General features: G+C 36.7%; 1 long non-coding RNA gene across 1 annotated transcript in view; it reads right to left on the minus strand.

Annotated features, from left to right (window-relative positions):
- Positions 1–21,414, minus strand: part of LOC110361380 (uncharacterized) — a 72,675-nt gene that overhangs the window by 42,643 nt on the left and 8,618 nt on the right. The window contains exons 2-3 of the long non-coding RNA XR_010472781.1: positions 14,780–14,948; positions 11,925–12,009 (exon numbers count right to left, since the gene is read on the minus strand). This is a non-coding gene — a long non-coding RNA (uncharacterized LOC110361380). The remainder of the gene's footprint in view (positions 1–11,924; positions 12,010–14,779; positions 14,949–21,414) is intronic.

Genomic DNA, 21,414 nt, shown 5'->3' on the forward strand with positions numbered 1-21,414 from the left:
CTTCACAAAACAGTGCTAGCGATGAAATGCTCAAATCCACTGGGACAGCCATTTTTTTGCTGTTATTACAGAAGAAAATTATAACCATAAAAATGTCCAATTTAGAAAAAAGGTGCCACTTTAGTGTCATTTGCATAAAAGCTGTTACATACAAATTGTTATAAAGACAAATGTGTAGTACTCTTGTTGAAAATTGCTTATATCTTAGGTGCTTTGCCTGAAACGACATAAAGGCCTCTTCAAACTGAAATTCATTCTCAGGTAAATAAAGCTGAAAAAGAATTTTCACCTATTTCTATGTACGTGAGCAGTTTTTCATATTGTCTTAAGCAGGCTTTGACATCCATTTCTCCCACACTTTTAAATTCCTTCCTTTCTTAGCCTGTTGGTGGTCTTGACTACAATAACTTGGCTTCACAGACGAGGGCAGATGCAAAGCTTGTCCTGAGTACAAGCCTATAAATCAGTTGAGATAACTTTCTGTAAATGCAGAGCAGCTGTTTTTTCTGTTAGGAAGTGATCACATATACTTCTCTGCAATGAGATGATCACTGTCTGGACCTAAGATGAGTTACTGATATCCCTGTCACTACTACTGTTACCTATCGACTCAGAGAAATTTGTCCATCCCTTCTCAGGAAGTCAACCAGATGTTGCTATGTCTACTGGAAATAGGCTGGTTTGCAACAAATTAGTAACAAACTTTAATACATAAAAACAGTTATGTTAAGTAGTCCAATTAACATTTTTTTAAATTTATGAGAACCAATTTTTGAGCCATTTACTTATATTTGGTGTACAACAATGACAATGTAGATTAATAAGAAATCCAAATTAAGTTTTGCGGTCAAGTGAATCATCAGATATCTATTACTGTAGTTGAGAATGTTATACTAATATGAATCCCCTAGTATGGAATTTTCAAGTGGTCTGATAATGTTTTCATGTAACTGCAGAATCATTTAGTGTAACTTGGATAGGAACAGGAGAAACAGCTAACTCTATAATGTCAAGTTAAAATGTTTAACTCATCAAACACTCTATATGCTATATCATGGTATTCCCAAACACTCCATTGTTTCTGAGGTGAAGAATCAAAGCGAAATATATTATGGTACTGAATCCGAAAGCTTTGTTACCCTTGACTATGAGACCTATAAGCATAGTGATGATCCACTGAGATGTTGTGGACTGCAGCACTAATAGCATTTAATCTTATATGGAATCATATGCAGCAAAAGTAAAAAAAAGATGTTTTTTAGAACTTTGCATAGTACAGGGCCAACAGGACAAATATACCTGTATATGCTTTTTCTGCTTTTCCAACAGATTATTACTTTCTCAAGCAAACTAAATTAATTAAATAAACAGAAAAATATGTTGCTCACATATGAAATCTAATGTTTTTTTATTTTAATACACTCTAAACATTAAATTGATAAAGGTCTGGTTTGCATTGTCTGAGAGTAACCACAATTCCAGGTGAGAATAGAAGCATCTACAGGAATTTTGAACATCTGAACACTCACTCTAAATGTATAATTTTATATTTCTAGTGGCAGAGTAAGAAGAAAATTGTGACTAGTTCTCTTTCTTTTTTGTTCTTAACATGGAAAAACACTAATATATTACTTAGTCTTTCTCAGACCTAGATAGGGATGCCTTCTGGATGGAGTGTGCTGCACAGCTGTGTGATCGTGACCAGGTTGTGTGAGCTGGAGTGCCACCTTAGCTGGCACCTCTCCCTACTATCTGCATCTCTTTCTGCAGTATAATTCAAAGATATGTGCTTTGCTATGAAATGAAGTTACATGCTTTTCAAAGAAAAACTGGGAAAACATGGGCAAAATAAAAAGTGCGTTTAGCCCTCGTTTAGATTCTCATTACTTGGTTAAGAAAGAAGAAATCTTTTCACCAAGTGGTGTCCTCCCAGGACAGTCAGTCTATAGTAATCTTTTTTCTTTTTTTTTTTTTTTTTTCTTTCTGAGTTGACTTGAATTACATGTGCTTATAACTGCCTTGAAATGACAAATTCCTTAAACGTGAATGACCACCGCTTTTTCTGAGTTTGAAAGACACAATCTAGTCAGTAAAGAGTTGATGTTAATCCAGATTCAATACTTACACACAGTAAAACTTTGCTGTGCACAAGAGGAAGAAATGAAACATTTTTGCACTTATCAGTTAACAAGAATTACACCTTTAATTGTGATTTCCAGCCTTGCCTCAGGTATATGTCCAAAAATCTTATCCTGAAAACTGTTCCGCAAGTGAGAACACCTCCTTCACATAATTAACCCAATTAAAATCAATTAAAGAAAGCATGAGAGTCAAGCAATTTGCATTAGCAAAGTTTTTACAAAAATAAAAGTTCTGTGGTTGCTATTTACTACTGGACTGGTAAAGGGGAAAGAAGAAAAAAAAAAAAAGAAAAATAATTATTTTTCCTTCTTTCTAATTTTAAACATGGCAGATAATCACAAACAACAAATTCTGTCCATTAAAAGATCTACTGGAGAAATAACCAGCAAAAAACCACCCACATAATACTTCTGATGCTCCTGTGTTCATAGTGGACACTAGTAGCTGTCTTGATGATCCTCCTTTACCCTTCTGACTTGCAAAGAGAAAAGAGAAATATTCTTCAGCCTCTCATCATGAATGCTGATGTGGGGAATTTCAAGCTAAAGACATGATGTAAGTTTAAGCCCCTTGAAACTTCACACAAAGACATGAGGTAAATTTTAGTCCCTTAATGCCTCACACGAAGACCTTACAAATGACAAAATTCTGGCCATCGGGCATGGTATGAAGGAGTTTCACAAAGGACAAACCATGTGGAGGAAAGAGAGTTTCCTCTTACAAATAGGGTTGGTTTTGGTTTTATTTTTTTTTTTTTTTGTTCCTCAATAGTTGGTGTTGACAATGTGGATCACCTCTTACAGGTTTATGGTTCAAATTATTTGATTTTTTTTTTTATCTGCACTGAGTAAAGGAAAAGGAGGGAAACATTTATCTTTGTGCCCTACTGTTTTGTCCTGTGTCTGTGTCCTTGGCCCGGATTTATAACGAACTCTGTGAGCAGCATGAGCAGAATTGCTGGAAAAAAATCTATTTTCAGCCACTTCTTCCCTTGTTTTCTCCTTTTCCTCCTCCAAATTTCTAGCCTGCTTCTCAACATTTATTGCAAGCAAGATCTATCAGTAGGGAACTCATGATTAACTTTGCCTCAGCCTTCTTCTCTCATCTATGTATCTTTTTTGCAGACTTTCTGCAACCTTTATTTCATTGCAGTAGCAGATACGAAACAGTGTTATGTGTCAAAGGCCTTTCTGTTACGTATGTTATTGCTTACTTGTTGGAATTCAGATATAGAAGAGAAAGTTTCACTTACACTTAGCTATTTTCTGTTTCTCCAACTAAAACACACAAAGAGAAGAAAAAAAGATGCTGGCATTAATGAAGCCTTCTTGAAAATCTAGGGTGACAACGAACTGAAAGAAAGAACACACAAATGAATTTGTAAATTCAAGCTGAAAGCTAGGTAAAAAAATTTGACACGAACCAATAAAATTTTTCTATTAATACAATTATGAGGCTCATCACAATAGCTCTTTGGTCTGAAATCACTATGCCTTCCAATAAAATAAAACAAAATAAAAAATTTACTGCCCCTTGATTTGTCTTTTTCACTGAGTAGTGGATATCAGATATCTCAGGCAACTTTTCTCAAACCTGGTCAAAACATTTGCATTAGAAATGAATGTATTTTTTTTCCCAAGAACTTTAGTGAACCTGTGAAATAATAGCTAGTAATCTTTCTATAACAGCTCTTTAGTAGAATTCACCTTTCCACCATATCCAGAGGACACCAGGAAGGCAATGACATTTGGTGGTGCTCTTGATCATTTAAGAATAACTAACAGTCTCGTATTTTTGTTACTATGTCTCTCTTACCCTGTCACAAACAACCTACTTGCTTGCTTCCTTTATTTGTTGTGTCTTATGCTGTGTTTTCTGGCAAAGGAAAGTAGAAAAGAATATGAACTCCAGCAGCCTAAGCACAAACCCCAAAGAATGCAAGAGATGCAAAATTTTGAAGAATAACTTGCTAAAGGCATAAAAATATCTTTTTTTTTTTTTTTTACAAATACATCGTCAGAAGCAGAAAACCTGCCAGGCACTCAATCAGGCCTACAGGTGTAAGAAGAACACTCAAGTAAGATAAGACCATGTCAGGAAAGCTAAATGAATTCTTTGCATGAGTGTTCACTGCAGAGGAGCTTAGGGAGGTTTCCACACTGGCACTATTCTTTATGGAGGGACAAATCTGAGGAACTGTGTTAAATTGATGTGTCAGTAGAAGAGGTTTAAGAACAAATCGATAAAATGAATAGTGACAAATCATCAGTACCAGATGGTATTCAAGCAAGAGCTCTAAAGGAACTCAAATATGAAATTGCCAAACTACTCACTGTGGTGTGGAACCTAGTGCTTAAATTGACCTCAGTACCAAAAGAACGGAGGTGAGAAATATGATACAAAATTTTAAAAGCATTTTGGGATGGGGACGGAGATCCAGGAAGCTGCAGAGCAATAAGTTTAATTTCTCTACTGGGCAAATAGGTTAGAAATATTGCAAAAATAAAGCAGAATTAGCAGGCTTACAGAGAAATGAATTAATGGAGATGCTATAAGCAATGAATAAAGCAAAAGTTTTTCCAGCCAATGATTCATTCTGTTTCTCTTAGATGCCTGTCATAGGGCATATGTAGCTTAGATTATATATCTGGTATTCAGACAGTTAAGTTTAGATGAGAAGAATTCAATGCTGAATAGCTGGGTGGTGAAATGGCAGGTAAGACAAAATGCAAGTCTTTATAGAGGAAAAAACTCCCAAGTAAAGATAACAAATTATAGGTCCTATACTAGCTATTAAAAGGGGTTTTTGTTTGTTTCATTGGTTTTTGTTTTGCTTTTCTTTCTTTCTTTTTTTTTTTTTTTTTTTTAAAGACAAAATAATTTGGATTGCCAGTCTGAAGGGAAATATCAAGTACCAGATTTTAAACAAACCAAAGGATGTATCTTTTGATGTAACTATGGAACTCCATGCCAGAATAGGTTTTGGATGCCCAAAGGACAAATATTTTCAGAGAATAGTTGGAAACCATGAATGAAAAGTCTCTCAGGAGACATCAGGTGTCTCACTCAAATCAGAATCCCTTTGTACGATGTATTACCAGAAACTGGGAGACTATACTGGGAAAGTACTAATATTTGCCTTCTTCTTAAATTCTTTCTTTAAACATCTATTACAAGCTATATTTAGAAGATAGTAGACTTAGTATAATACAAGCAAGGAAAACATTCAAATAAAATTCACATCGTACAAGGATTCCCCGTATGACATATTTGCTCCATTAGACCAGCATCATAGTTAGCAATGAGTTTTACCTGAAGTACTTATTAGCAATCTTGCTTAATGCTAGTGGAAGAGCCAGTGAGGTGCTCACAAGTTCTCAAGTAGGTTCAAACCAAAGCCAGAAGATTTGCTGCTCACCTCCTTTGTAGTTTGCTTTCACCAATCTTTTAGCCATGCCCATCACTTACAACTTTATCTCTGTCTGCTTTGAAATAGTGAAAAGGTAGGAGCCTTTCTCAGGACTACCAATAATTCATCATCCCCAGACAGAAACTGTAAAGTACATAGTCATGGATTGTATTTTCTTCTTATAGATAATTCTTTAATGATTAGCAATTTCTCTAATGTCTATCAGCAAATACCTTTAAAAGAAAGCTGTCTTCCTTTTAGTGTCATTTAGCCTTGAGTATCCCACAGGTCCAGTTATTCCCATTTTTCTAGGTAGTTTGCTGATATCTTTAGCTATCCAGGAAGTTAGATGCCTTACCACACATCCATCTGTGCTCTCAAAGCCTGTAAATACTCACTCCATTTGGCAGGGTGAATGAGCATTTTGCTAAATTACATTAAGGATTTGATTTTAATTGTTTAATATTTCCATTAATAATGTCTCCTTAGGTCATTTGTTCAGATTTTGCAATGTTAAATTGTCTTCGAAACTTAGAACAAATGTAAATAAAAAAAGGGTCTAGTTAGCTCTCACCTGGCTTATGAAGAAATGTTCTGTATGTTAATGTTTTGGTTATTAAAATGTATAATGACAGGGAAAAAGAAAAAGCGTGGAACAGACAGCATCATGGTCTGCCTTGAGAGAATCTCTCTGTTGAGGAACAACTCTTTGGATCTCTCTGACAGTAGTGACAGATATTAATGACTGAGATGGCCCAGGGTAACTGTAAGCCTAGAAAAGAAGAAAGACAATACGCTCTACCTGTAAAGAACGTACAGGGCAATGAAATATGTACCCCAAGCAAAGCTGAGAAGGTAGTAAGTTAGCCACTGTGAGGCTGACCATACCAGTACACAAGCAGAGGGGAGCAGATTGTTGAAGGCAAGAGGTGGTTTATTCTGGATGAACCTCCCTGAGCTTCCTCAGGGAAATTACGAACTTAATCAAAACCAATTCCACAAAACTGAGAAGGAACAAAGGATAACCAAGTTATGGTGTTTTTCTCTGAAGAAGGGAAGCTGATAATTGAGGAGTGCAAGTAACTATCTCCAGCTCATTTAGGGACTGGAAACTGAATCCAGTGTTCCTGTTTTCCAGGCTTGCTGAGCACATCAAGAAAGCGGGGAGTTTGCTTATGTTTATATTATTCAAAGGAATACTTTTTTTTTTTTTTTTTTTTTTTAATTATGCCATCAAATTGCATCCCACACATTGCTAAAAACATAAATGAAAAAAACATGATGGGCCCTGGATATCAAGGTGTGAAGTTTCTGAGAACTCTTGTTACAGCTCTTGACAGATAAGGTCCAGATAGAACCATTTTACAATGCAAACTGTTGCTGTCTCTGCAGGTTTTGGTAACATATCTCTGAGGCTAGTCATCTTTGTTTTCAAGCCTCTCTGGATTTTTATAAAGATGTAGAGGTATCTGGGGAAATGAGGAAAAGAAAGGACCTGAAACTCAGAAAGGTTTGACATGGATTCTGAGAACCAGAATTAAAACGGAGAGTAAAAGACAGGTGGAATAGGAAAGAGAGGGGACAAATAGTGAGAAGAAGAAAGGGAATAACTTAGTATCTGTGAATAATGAGAAATTTATATATATATAGATAGATATGTGTGTGTGTGTGTATATATATAAAATGCATGTATCAAACCCACTTCTGCTATTAAATAACTCATACCTCAGATTGAAGGCTTTTTCCTGGGGATACGCACCAATCATACTGACAGATTTTACACTATCCAAAGGGTGTTCTTGCTTTGGAATCTAAAAGTCCAAGGCCAGTCCAAGACCAGCCCAAGGCACCTTTCACAAGATCCTGTGGGAGTGAGAGGATTAGACCCTTGCTGTACCCACAGCAGCGTCTCTTTAAAGTTTTATATTTTGAAAATAAAATTGGCTAAGGAAAATTCATCCCAATAAAGTGAAATGTTTTGCCCAAATGTAAAAACTGAACAAACAAGCCAGGACTGTAAGGAAGAGAGTGCTCTGAAAAATTTTTAACAAAATTCATATCTTGTGCTCAGAATAACTGTGAGCCAAAAGCCTAGAATATCACTGAGCTGCCTCTTTAAACACAATACCCTTTCCCCTTTTTTTCATTTAGTTATCTCCTTCTCTGCTCTGTGGCTCAATCTGCATATGTTATTGGCCTCGATTCCCAGGACTGCCACCTTAATCTGTAGTAGCTAATAGTACAACCTCACACATGGCCTGGGACCAGGCTCAGGTTAACTAGAAATCCAAAAGCAAATGGCTGGGGGAGGTTGCTATAAAATAACCACTTGAAAATCTAGGCTGTGATTTTTTTTTCACATTTGCGTGGAGGAAGCAAAGCTTTTAGTCTCAGAGGTTCAGTCAAATGCGTTAAAAAGATGAACATTTTAGTTAATGTTCTAAAAAGATTTCTAAAAGCAGTTTTGATTGTGTACTATTAGCATTAATTAATTTTTATACCGAGACCAGCCATTATATTAGTAGAATGCATATTTTAATCAATTTCTACTTGCTGTTTTGTGCAAGTTAAAGGTAGCTTTGTGGTTTGTGCCTGGTTTATACAGTGCATTTAACTCAATATGCCTAAGGTGATGCTCATTTGAGGTTCAATGTATACTCTAATCATAGCATGATACAAGAATTATGAATGAAACCCCGACAAGTAGTGAGGTTATTTCATTTTGGACCATAGTGGAATATACCTTCTCTAAACAGGTGGTTGAATGCATTATTAAATAACACAATACTCAGATGTGCTATCATCAAAAGCAGGCATAAACAGTTAGGATTAAATCTCTTTTCAATAGCAGCTTACCTGCATCTGAAAGCAGCTGTTTGATATACATTTGCAATCACTCTGTTGCTGGTAAATTTAAAAGGAGCCTGTCAAGTGATTTTTTTAAACAGTTTTTGTGTTATTATTTTAGAAATATTTTATCATTTGTTATGAGCAATTAAAAGATAGTCAAAATTAATTAATTTTCTAACCGTTATTATTTTTCCAGTCCTATTTGACAAAAAGTAAGACCTTTTGCACAGGATGGCTGAACGGAATCTGAAATCAGTAGTGTACTGATGTTTGTTTCTTTAGTCATAAACAGTACTGATCATTCAGGTGACAAGATGCTTAGACTAGGAAATGCTCAGTGAAGCATCTACCTGTCTTCTTTTCTGAATGTACAGGTATGAATGAATGGGTGGAAGAAAGAAGGGCTGCAAGGGTATGCTACAGATGGATTGAATGTTTCAGATAAAATGAGTGTATGAACAATATTTGCCTGGTTCCATTTTAGGCCACCTTCAAGCCCGTATGACCAACACAAACTGTCCTGGTAGGAGCAGAGTTCAGTGCTGCTGCACTCCAGATCAGCATATCCATGATTCAGCTTTCAAAGCTCTAACCTGTTCTAAAGATCCTGGTAAGAAGTGAAGACTTCAGTTTCCACCATGACATCAGGACCATCAGTCCCTGTCATTCTTTTGTTCAGTAGATCTCAAAAACAAAGCATTGCTGATTAAGTTTTTCCTGTGTTAGTAACTCATATTACTGAAAAAATAAGCATACATATGCGTGAGGTATTTGGCATAAACAAGCACCCGTGGATTGCACGTTGGCAAGCCTACAATGATGTTAAGTATTTAGAAGAAACATGGGAAAAAAAATCACTGTTAGTGATGCCAGAAAAGGTTGACATTTTGAAGGATTCTTAGGTCAAAAAACCCAGGAAAGACTCGATGACTATATGAGCAACTTCCTCATTACCATTCCATATCATTCAGGCTTCAAAGATATTGCATGCCTGTCCTTGCTAACATCTTCCAATTCTGTTTTGATGCTCATTCATTCCTGGACTACCAGCTGAGAGTGAGACCTGGCTTATGAGAGCAGGGCCCAGCCACTGCTGCACACAGGCTTACGGGAACGACTTTCTAGCCTTTCCTAGAAGCAATTGCAATTAATCACCTAGAAATGAAGACTTCTAGGTCATTACTAGTTCCCTGGGCCATCCAGCCTCCCCAAATGCTTCATAAAACTTCTAGTTTTCTAATATTTAAATTAAGGATTTCAATTATCTAATACTTAGCAACATTGCTTATGTTTCTCTTGATTTTTCTTTCCTACATGGACTCAGTTGGAAAAACTTCTATATCAAATGCATATCTTTATTAAAGATAAGCTATTTTAAGTACAGGAAAATTAAAAATTTTCAAAGTTACCATTTTTCTCTCTGTTTCAAAGATTCAAATACCAGAAAGAGAGCAGTTAGACTCTAAAAGAAATATTTATGAGTATTTCCCTCTTGGTACTCCTTCCAGTGCTTCCTAATTAAGGACAAGCCAATACAGTATCATGTACCAATCTGGTATTTATTAACAAAGCTAGTCATGATTTTTAACCGATTATTGCTCAGAGGATCCTCCCCTCATTAATATAAATGATTAGGAGGAATAGTGCCAAATGTTTCAAATGGGAATTAACATGAGACTGCAAGGTATAATTATTTGAAAACACTAAATACATCAAAGTATTAATTTGTGTGTGCAAAGATATGTGTCTATATATGTACTGCATTTATATATTATCTAAAAATATTATGTGTGTGTACACACTGCATATATCAGCTTAAGTGCAACTTACAGATGGATGCATACTCGCTTTCTTATATTATACCCTGCAGCTAAAGAAAACAAGGTATCAAGCTGAAAAAGGATTACAAAATCCAGTGAAAGAAAAAAAAAAAAAAAAAAAGAGAGATATTCACGGAGGATAACTTTGATAATATATGCCATTTAAGGCAAGGAGTCTCTGAACAAAACACCATTGTAGGTAGAATATCACAACCCTGTTGTCCTGTTTTCCATTAGTGTCACAACTGTGTAATTTTCTCTCCTTTCCCCCTGCCATTTTTGTGCTTGTGTACATGTTTATATCTGTCTGTGTGTGTATGCATTTGCTAGTGTGTAAGCGTGTTTACAGTCGGGCTGAATCACCACAGCCCAGCCAATCATTTACCCTGCATTTCAGATATTTGCAGTTATATTATACTTTTTTTCAGTGATTGTGACATCTCTGCAACTGTTTGGGGGAGCCTCAACTTGTTTGGGAAGCAGAACAGCAGGGTCAGAATATCAATCATAGAGGCAAATCAGGACTTATAACAGAAATAAGCTCGTGTTTCTTTCTCAGCCGTACTCTGCACTCATCTGGAAAAAAAAAAAAAAAACACCTCTCTTTTCATCACCTTCTGAAACCAAACCATGGGCTAGTTAGTAAGGTATAATGATTACAGTCCAAACAAGCTGAGGTGAGCTACTACCAGTCTCAGAGCCAGATGTAAGACCTGGCTAATACAGAGGGTGGCCAAATGTTGCTGCGAGGAAAGGCTTTGTCCAATTTCCTGGATCGAATTTCATCTTTCAGAAAGAAGTCACATGCACTATGAACTGGAGAAGGAAATTATGTATACAGACGCAATTTAAATGGGGAGAGCAGGATGGGTGGGAGAGGTCTATGACTCGTCATGTTGCAGGAATGTTTGCTGTACCTTGTAGATGTAATGAAGGCTTAGCACTTTCATTCTCAGATGACTCTTCAGCTTTGAACTAGAGTCTCTAAAATGTATCCAGAGTGAAAAAAAAAGACTAAATATTATCACCATTATTCACATAGATTGTCAACCACAACTATACAGGGGAATCTGTGTCTTGTGTGTAAGAGCTGCTAAACTGGATCAGACCAACAGTCCATGTATCTTGTCTTTCACTGCTGATGGTATCAGATGTTTAGGGAAGAAATGTAATGGAATGGTCATTCCCCAAATATACCATCCCTGCTTCCATTATTTGGCAATTAATGTGTTCCATTTAGGTAGTTACATCAGGTCGTCATGTCTAATAATCCCAAAAGGAAACACAGTAACTTTGTGTTTGACCTACATGACTTCGTCTCTGATTTTTTTTCCAGCCATTTTGCTATTATTAGTCCCTGTAGTATTCTGTAGCACCCTGTTGCAATTTTGTGTGAAAACACAAGCAGCTGTCCTCTCTTCACTTTTAAATTGTTACACAGTCTTTGCACTGGTTGACCCCTTAGTTCCTTTTCTTTGAATGTGTCTTCCATCTCCACCTTCTTAAAGCCATTCATGGCATAGTAGTATTTCCCTCTTTGGTTATGTTTTTCTGCCCATTTAAGTAGCCTACTACTTGGCAGGCAGCAGGATATGGAAACTGTTATGTTAAAACAAACAACTTAAAACAAACAAACAAACAAACAAACAACTTTTCAAATCATGCTCCCATTCACTCTCTCCTACATCATTAATAGTATTTACCTGCTATCTTAAAATATGTCGTGGAAGGTAGAGACTGTTTTTGTGTGTGCAGTAACAGGTGTTATGGTCAGGCCTTTAAATACAACTGCAAAAAAGATAATAAAAGAAAATATTAGATAAATGTATGGAATAGTAGCACACATAGAAAAACATTTAACAGTCTAAACTGTTCTACTGTTAAAGAAATATGGGGTTCATAATGCTTGCTTTCATCAGTGAAGAAAGCCCTTTATGGGCTTACTTATGCAATACGCACTTGTGGTCATAACTGTATTTTAACCTTCAGGATTTCTAGTCCTCTAAATATCTAATTAGTACTGCTTTTTTAATGGTTTTATAAAAGCATCTTGGCATGTGTGCACAGAATGGCCTAGTGCCAAAGTACCATAACCTGCAGGAACAGTAATGACTATGTCTCTGCACTGACTCTCTATGATAGTATATGAACGAAAAAAGATCAAATGAGAAGCTGACAGGACAGCTCACATTTCTGCTAGATCTCATGAACTCTACTCAGAATAAGAGTTCCATATCTTTGACTGGTCTTTGGGTTTTTTTAGATACAGAACATGTAATTTGTTCCTTTTTTGCCTTTTCTCTCTTCATGTCATCCTCGATCTACACATCGGTCATACATTACATGTTGGTCAAATCCTGTCACCCCTGTGAGACAGCTGCACGGGAAGAAGACCAAGGCATAAAAGGACCTTAGCAAAGGGACACTGTAGAGATCCTCAGAAAAGTTTTTCTACAGCAGAGCATCTGAGAAGTTCGATTTTGCTCTGGAGCCACAGCCTAATGGATTGCATGGGATGTTCAGCAGATGCAGTGCCCACTACTGTCAGGAAGTAGCAGAAGTTAAAGCACTGCTATATACTCAGCCAGGAGCCCTTTCTATTCTTTGGTACCTTTTGCAAAGAGCCTTTTTTTCTAAGCATCTGAACAATTTGAAAACTTAAGTTAATGAAGAAATCACAATAAAGGGTTAAGGTCGTGACCTAATGTTTCCTCCCACTCATCCAAGCTAGTCCTTACCCCCTTCTCAAAATTGAAGTCTGATGTTCTCCACTTCTGCTTCCTGGCAGATAATACATAGACTCTAACAAGTATAGCTCACACACCAGCAAGGCCTAGCTAACAGAATGGTCCTTTGGTGCCCCTAGCAGTCCACATAATTTACAGTCACCCTCAGATTGCTCTAAATCATGGCAAGGGACAAAAGCTGGCTAATGATCAATCAGTGAAAGGTGGCATCTTTGCTCACACCTCCCTCCCAATTAGCACTCCTTGCTCCTTGCCTGCAGCAGAAAATCTGGGCCTTTATATTATTTTCCCACAACAGCAGCCTCCATCATTAATTAGTGTATGGAAGCTCTGGAGATCCATTGGGAACAGAGAAAAAAACATACTCATGTGACAGAGCTACTCATGCTAACAACTCCAATTCCCCTCAAGCTGTCAGTGACACATCCTTGAGCTCCTGATGACCCTGTACAAGACCTTCCTTTGGACTCAGGGAAGGAAACAATGAGAAATACACTTCATGAAGCTTATGGCTTCCTGACATATGATGGTATTATCTGTATCTAATGGGGTTCAAGCTGAGTCCAAATCCTTTACTGTAACTGGGGCACTGGTAATGATTCCATCTCATGTGTACTCTCTGTTGACTAGAAATGCATTTTAGCTTACAAAGATTTGTCTTTCTCGGTAGGGACTTGATTTGAGTATCCCTTCTCTGTTTTTCTACCCATTTTCCTACAATTTCTGGGAGTGCGGTGTCTTTCAACCTTAAAATCACCATCAGCTGGCTTCCAATAAGAAGCTAGACAGACAAAAGCGAACTTGGGAAAAAAAAAAAAAAAAGTAAATTTGAGAAAGGTCTGTTTTTGTGCTTCAATTTCAGTAGAAATCTGGCTAGAACAGAGATTTCTAAAGAAACTTGGAAGCTATCATTATCTTTTAAATATACTGAAAAAACTATAGATAGGATTTGAAATTTTGAGATATCTGATGAAATTTTCTAAGGTTCATTATTAGCTAATGACATCACATTTACTTTCTGTATGACACCAGGTACAAGAAGATAGTATACATGTGGCATATATACAATATCAATCAAAACCACTATTAATCATACATTAAGAAACAAGCAAGTAGTTTCCCACTAACAGTTTTCCAAATTTAAGTAGCTTTTGTACAGCTGTCAATATTAGTACAGATTTGCAAACACCTTTTCCCACCAAGGAACAGCTCAAGAATATATGATTTGTTTCCCCTGTAGTTTTATTACAGAAGGAAAGGGTCCTGGCAAACTCAGCAACTGCTCAGTTCACGGCTATACTACCAGATGACGCACCTTGTACTGATTAGTCTCCCAAAGTCCTAGTTTGACATCCAGTTGGTTCCGTTTAAATCTGCAAATGGTGTGAGGTCAGGCCTTTGGCTGTTGTAAGGTGTTGATCAGTAATCTGAAGGGGATATCCCCAGGATATTAAATCTATTGACCTATTGACACAAAATCTCTGATGGTTGAAAAGAGCTGTCAGTCACGAGCAGTGGAGTCTCTGCTAAGCCGGATATGAAGTAAAACAAGCACATTTTTGGACTATTCCCTAACAGTATCCCTGTTCAGATTTTTTATTGACCTTGAACACAGGTTAACTCTTACGATAAGGGTCTGCCAGTTAAAGTCAGTCATCAGCCAAGATCACAAGGGAAATTTAAATTTAAACATCAACTTAATTATTCAAAAGTTAAATAATGCTTCTCGCATCAAAAAGTTCCAAATAAAATTCTGTTTTTTTCTATTCACATTCTTTCCTATTCTTGTCCCATTAATGAAGAGCACATACCTGATGTGTCTGGTCTGGTATTACCATGTACAGAATGTCACCTTCAGTCCCCCTCTGTCTGTTATTTAAGCACATATGCCACTGGGCATATATGCTGCTGCTCTTCTCTACATCTGTACAGGATGGAAAAAGAAAGTTCTGTATCTTATGTAAACATCCATATGAAGGGCTGCAGATGAGAGAAGAATGGAGAGGGATTAAGGACCAGGTAAAAAGAAAATGTAGAGAAGGCAAAATATTTCAGCTGCCTTTTAAAATATAGAAAGTTAACTCAAATCAAACTGATTCCAAAAGAGTGTGCATTCTATTCCAGCAATATCTATTGCCATATGGGACTTTTAAATACTGGATTTGGAAAGGAAATAAAAGAACACAAGGTAGCCTAGCTAAAAATGCACCAGAAGTATGAAGACAGCAGCCCAGTCTGTTACTTGATATTCAGACCTTCTCAAAACTTTACTGGGATTTATTTCGTTTTTCTTCTTGGGGATTCCATACTGCTATGATCAAACACTTGACAGCCATTTTGAAGTAATTTTGCATGATTTCCATACTGAAGAAGTATTAAACATAAGATTCCAAGAAACTAGTCAGACTGTGCATTTGGCTATTTTCTCCAGCATAAACATCTGAACCAAGGCCCCTAAGTATAGTACAATAGCATACTATTTTTCTGTATTTTCTTTTCCTCATAGAAAATTCAAAGCTTTTTATGTTTTCATATTTGTTACATATTTGGATCAAATATCTCTTGAATATGTAGAAGAAAACAATGAACAACAATATTTTTTAGTGTATTTGGTGATGAGTATTCAGGTACATCTACCTATCTTGTGACGCATTTAAATTCTCTTCTTGAACAGTTTAGAATAAATAAGGTTTTTGGCACTCTGTCTGGAGTTAAAAAATACACGAATCAAGTAAAAGTGTGTTAAAAAGTAGAGTACAAATGTGAAATAACAGAATACATTTAAAAGGAGGAAGCGATATAGCCTAACTGCAAATGAGTCATCTTAACGGCAATAAAAGAAGAAAAACATACATGAATTTGGCATTACAGTCAGCATCACAATTCTTCTAGTAAGAAAGAAAGGGGAGAGCAACTGACTTCAGATGGCTAAGTGCTGCTTATTAGCAGGGAAACAAGTACCCTACTTTGTAAAAGTTACCTTTTTATAACATTTTGGTGCTTTTCAGCTGATGAATGTAAATATTAATAATTGTCTTTCAAACTATTACACTAAATTTCTATTTCACTTGTATCCCAGAGCGAGGCACTTACATAGAAACAATTGCATTCTGTTCATTAATTTGAAACCATTCTGCAGTGGTTAACATGTGAAGTCTGCCAAAGCATTTTCAAGGTTGTTTTTGCACTTTTGTATGTGTGGTTAGGATCACTAGAAAATGCTGTAGGTAACTCTGAACATTCCGTAACACCGAAATACCTTTATCCTTCTTTAAACCCAATGTAAAAATGTTTTTTGAAGTATAAGCATGCCTCATATAAAGAATAGAAAATCTATTTGTCTTTTCATTTCAGGGGGTGCATTACTACCTCAGGAGCATCTTTAAAGTTGACATACAAAGAATTTACAAGGAGTTAGTTTTACGTAGTTTGTGATGAATGAAGAATGCCAAAAGGTTTGTGTAATTCTTGTTACATGAGTATTTTTTTCTTTGAGATATTTTAAATGTCACTTTTGGTTTTCCTGTATTTTAATCACTGAACTGGTTAGTGATTTAAAAATACATATCAGCATGGTTGAAGAGGATGGGGAAAGAAGAAACATTTTAAACTTACTCTCTCCAAAAAGTTATGCTGCAGTACAGCCCAGTGATGTTAATAAAAGAAAAATACCGGAAAACGTAACATGAATTATCACTATAAGTTCTTATCTTCCTTGATTAATTCCTCCCTTTATCTTTTTGACTGCTATGATGTCATCATTTCACCAGCATTTCAGGCATACATCACAGTAAAAGGAGCTGGCTATATAACAGGAAAAAGAAGGAACACAGAGGGGAAAAAAAAAAAAAAAAGCAAAAAAAAAAAAAAAGCAAAACAAAAAACAAAACAAACAACCCAAAACTGTCAAGCCTTTTTACATTTAATGAAGTACTAAAAATATAATCTGAGCTCACTTTCACTTTTTCCTTTTTTATCTTTAAATCACTCTTCAAAAAACTCCAAACCTACTGTTTAATGGATAAAGATATGATCTCAAAAAGTTCAGTGTTAGGGAGCTTTTTAACCAATAGCCTTCTTTCTAATTAGGGATGGCCTGAAGAGTTATGACACTGATTTGCAACAGCAAAAGATGTGCCAATTCATATTCAATTCTGTTTAACCAAGCATGTTATGCATGATGTGCAAGAGAGTCACCTTGCTGCTTTACGTCAACACCTGGAACAGGTATGGAGGTAGCATGCTTAGACATTGGCAAGGAAGGAGCATCCTGTCTTATTTTATAAGGTCCCCATCTGTCCATCTTGGAAGCAACAGCATATCATGTTTGGCATGGACCCTAGTTTGAGGACTGCAATGAGGATGTCCTATGCAGCCAACCGAGAGTCCGTTTTGTCTATTTTCTGCATGTCTGCAGCCAGGATCCTGATGCCTACTGGCCTGAATACCTCCTAGCAATTTACTTCATAGTCACTACTTAAGATGTTGCACTTGTGAAGTAAAAGACCATCACAATGAGACAGAGAGGCAAGGTAAAAAATATCCAGAGAGATCATGAGCCTTTCAGAAATGCAGGGAACTAGTGTTATTCTTGTTGCTTGTTTTCACAGTCATATAAAATATTTTCACAATATATATAAAACTAAGTTAATCAATTTGGAAGGTTTTGCAAATAAAGGTCTACAGCTGTGAAAAATACTGCAGCTTTGGGAAGAGATGCATTGACAAAACTGTGTGAAGGTGTTTTGCGTAAACTCATGCCCATAATATTCTAGGTCCTAGCTGATGCTACCCGATGTCTAAATGCTGCAGATCCCGCCTTCTTGCCCGTCTTAGTACTTTGAACAACTCAGAATACAAGTGTATGCTTCTTGACTGTTTTAGTTTCATACTATTGCTTTATCCCCAAGTACCACCTAAAACCTCTCTAGCTGAAGCCATATCAGCATCAATAGATTAGAAAGAACTGCCTGCTACTTTTTCCAAGCTATGAATCTGTTTTGAGAAAGAAGTAGTTGATATGAATTTCCTGGATTATTTTCATTATTTTTAACATTAATAGACAGAGAGGTAGAGAAGGAAGACAGTTCAGTCCTCTAACCACCTCTCAATCAGACTTGTTTTAGCAGGGTATGTCACAGTCCTCAGCGGAATACCTATAGATTTATGTGATTATGAGTGGGGACTGAGTGTTTCTGGTCATGAAGACAGATTTCTCTAAATGGCAGTCTTTCTGGGATCTAAGACCCTAGGTTTGCCTTTGGAAAGGCTTACCCTGCATAAGGTAAGGGTGAAAAGGACAACAATGCATTACCTTCCTTTCCACCAGCTACTGACCTTCACCTGTCACGTATCCTCCTGAAGCTGGACATAAGTGCAGCACTGGTTCATTTACTCTGAGCTATACTCTGCTCCTTCTCCACCCTACCAAGCTGTTTGTGGTTGCTCGCTGGAGCCATCTTGCGTGTATTTGCCACCAGCTGCTTCCCACAACCCCGTTGCTCCCCTACCCACCTCCAGAGTGTTGCACCACACTGCAGGAGCCCACAGTGCCATTTGCCAACACCATCTGCTGGACCTCCCGAGCCAAGATTATCTCTTCCTAAACCCACACCCTTTCTATCAGGGTTTCAAAGCCTGCAAACAAGAGGTCACAATCTGAAAAGAAAGGCTCAAAAAATCTGAAGCTGCTGTTCCTATTCCCCAGCATCTTTTCTTTTTCCTTCCAGCTCACAAACATCCTCCTCATCTTGCAGTTATTGTCCTGGGGGAAAAAGAAAATTCCAGTACAACTTTTGGCTGCTATTTTAAGCACACAGCCAGCCACACTGAAGTTTTGTTATAGTCCTAATTATGTCTTCTCTATCTCCAGATTGTCCCAGTCCAAAGAACTGAAACTAAAGAGTCAGATGGTGGACATGTATACTTATACCTAGATCCCAGTCTCTCCCTTGCAAAGTCTTTTAGTGGAATTTAGAAGTTGTCTATTCCTGTATCATATGCTTGTGAGATACCTACTGCTCCCTACACATGCTTAACCTCCAGAAATCTCTTATTTACACATTTCTCCCTTTCATATCTAAAGAATTTGCATTGGATTGATCCATCCCAGCAGTACTAAAGAATTTCAGTCTTATTCTAAATTGCAAGTCACTCTGGTGCTTTTATTGCCATTCCTTCTTTGCTTAGAAAAAAAGCTTGCAACCCTAGGTTTCACCACATATTGCAGTAGAAATGTTCCTCTGGGCCCCTCATACACCTATCAAGGATCACAGTCCTTCCACATCTGCACTGAGCACAAGGGCAGCTTTCTGACTCCATTTATGAGGAGAAAGCCTATGAAAACTGTGGTTTACATGGGAAAAAATTTCAGATTATTACACTGAAACCATGAAGGTCTTTGTTCCATTTTCAGTTCAAATAGATCTGAAAATGCAAAGAGTAATTTTTTCTTTTGTGAACCATGTTTTCCAGTGGTTTTGGTGTGCTGTTGGAGAAAAGATAGGGGAGCAGAATGCCCAAGTTCTGCTTTTGCTTTTCACTCTCAGTCAGCTGCACGATTTTCTCAGTTCCCTGAGTCAAAGCATTCCTCAGTTTAGCAATTTGCAAAGTTGGTACAATAACAGCGATGTATCTGCAGGAATGAAGAGAGGACAAGCAGCTGTTTTCAAAAGACTTCAACACTGGCAAAAGAAAAAAATGGATAACTTCTTTCAAATTAAAAATGTGATAGATTATTCATGTATCTATACAAAAATTCAAGCCATGAATCTACTTGCAAGTGAACCACTCCTATGTGAACCCTGCACTCTGTTTATAAGGCACATTGTTTCTTTTATAAAGCCTACAGAAGCCAGACTTTGGTTTGAATATAATAAAATTGCAGAAACAGCAGAAGCTGGCCATGTAACTCCTATTTTAATGAATACCTAAAGTAACAGTCCTCTAAGCCATTGTGTCATCTTTCAGCTCCTGTCCCTCCCTCCCCCTTTCTGCACCAAACTCGAGGAAAAGAAAAACTGATTGGCAGGTACTGTATCTGGCGTGAATAACCACGACTATATATCTTGTCAAAAATCAGCATGTACTTTAAAAAAGAAGAAAGTAAAATATGAAGATAAGAGGAATAATCTGAGGCTCTCCCATATTCTCATTCAAATTTTTCTATTTAGATTTCACTATATTTCCTTTTTTAACCTTCCCCTGCAGGTCTTTATATATAGGACAAAAAAATCCACTTCTGTCATTTAAAGCATGATGAAAGTACCAAAGAAAAATCTATTTTCAGCTGTTTCTCGTTAGAGCACTTTTTTGCCACTGTGATGAAAGTCAATGCAAAGAAAGAAAGACGAATCACTGATGAAGATGAAGAAGCATTTCTGATCAGCCATCTGTTCAACCAATTAAACCCCTCGCAAATAAAGTTGTGTATACGTATATAGCTAACTCATAAAGATATACATATCTATGTGTACACTGGCGTGCAAACACACACATATAAATACCGTGTAAAGTCTACTTTGCATACACTAAACTCTGCTTACATGCTGAGCATAGCTAATTAAATGCACACATAGAGAAACACTGCAAATGTAAAATAGAATTTGGCCCCATTGGAGAACAAAGCCTTCTCTATTAGCATCCTTTTCTCTTAATGGTCCTTATGCAGTAAAAATAAAGTCCAAACACTATAATTTCACTCCCAGAAAAGTTACAAATACTGTAGGTATCTTTAGAAACAGCTGCAAAAGTGGATTCACTTCTGACAAGATTGGTGTTAATTACCAGTAAGGACTTCAGTATAATACTATTTAAATCATTTTAAATTATCCCTCTCAAAAATTAATTTTTCATCAAAGATTACACAAAAAAAATCATGATATCATCTCTGCAGCTGCGATTTAGTAATAATTTCATCTATTATTACCAATGTCAGTTAGATAAAAGAAAAATGGCATCCTACTGTGCTGATTCCAGCATAGGCCATATATAGAAATTTTTAACTATCACTTATAATCGCCTTGATGAGCTTAAACCTCCTCTCAATTAACACCCTAAATGACACTGAGACATCTTAATGGAGGATGTAAGTAAAGGAAAAAGACTTTAATCAAAGAATAAAAAGAGAAGTGCCAAGCAAAAGGAGGAAGTCTGGTGCACCTCTCAGTGTCCAATCACATTGAGGTCCTTTATCTTGTCTTGAACTTCTTGTTGTCTTTATACTGTGACTGTAACTTCACAGCAGCCCCAAGAAGGAAAAAAAAAAAAAAAAAAGTGTGCGTGCTCTTATCTGGAGATTGCATCCATGTCTGAGAAAAACAGTGGGGGTGTACATCGAGTAGGCAAATTCAGATTAAATGAAAGTGAAGAGACTGTGAAAAAAAAAAAAAATAATATAAATTACAATAAGCTTTACTCCATTTTGGTTTCTACTTCAATAGTGATT

The sequence above is a fragment of the Columba livia genome, chromosome 5, assembly GCF_036013475.1.
Source record: "Columba livia isolate bColLiv1 breed racing homer chromosome 5, bColLiv1.pat.W.v2, whole genome shotgun sequence".
Classification (NCBI taxonomy): domain Eukaryota; kingdom Metazoa; phylum Chordata; class Aves; order Columbiformes; family Columbidae; genus Columba; species Columba livia.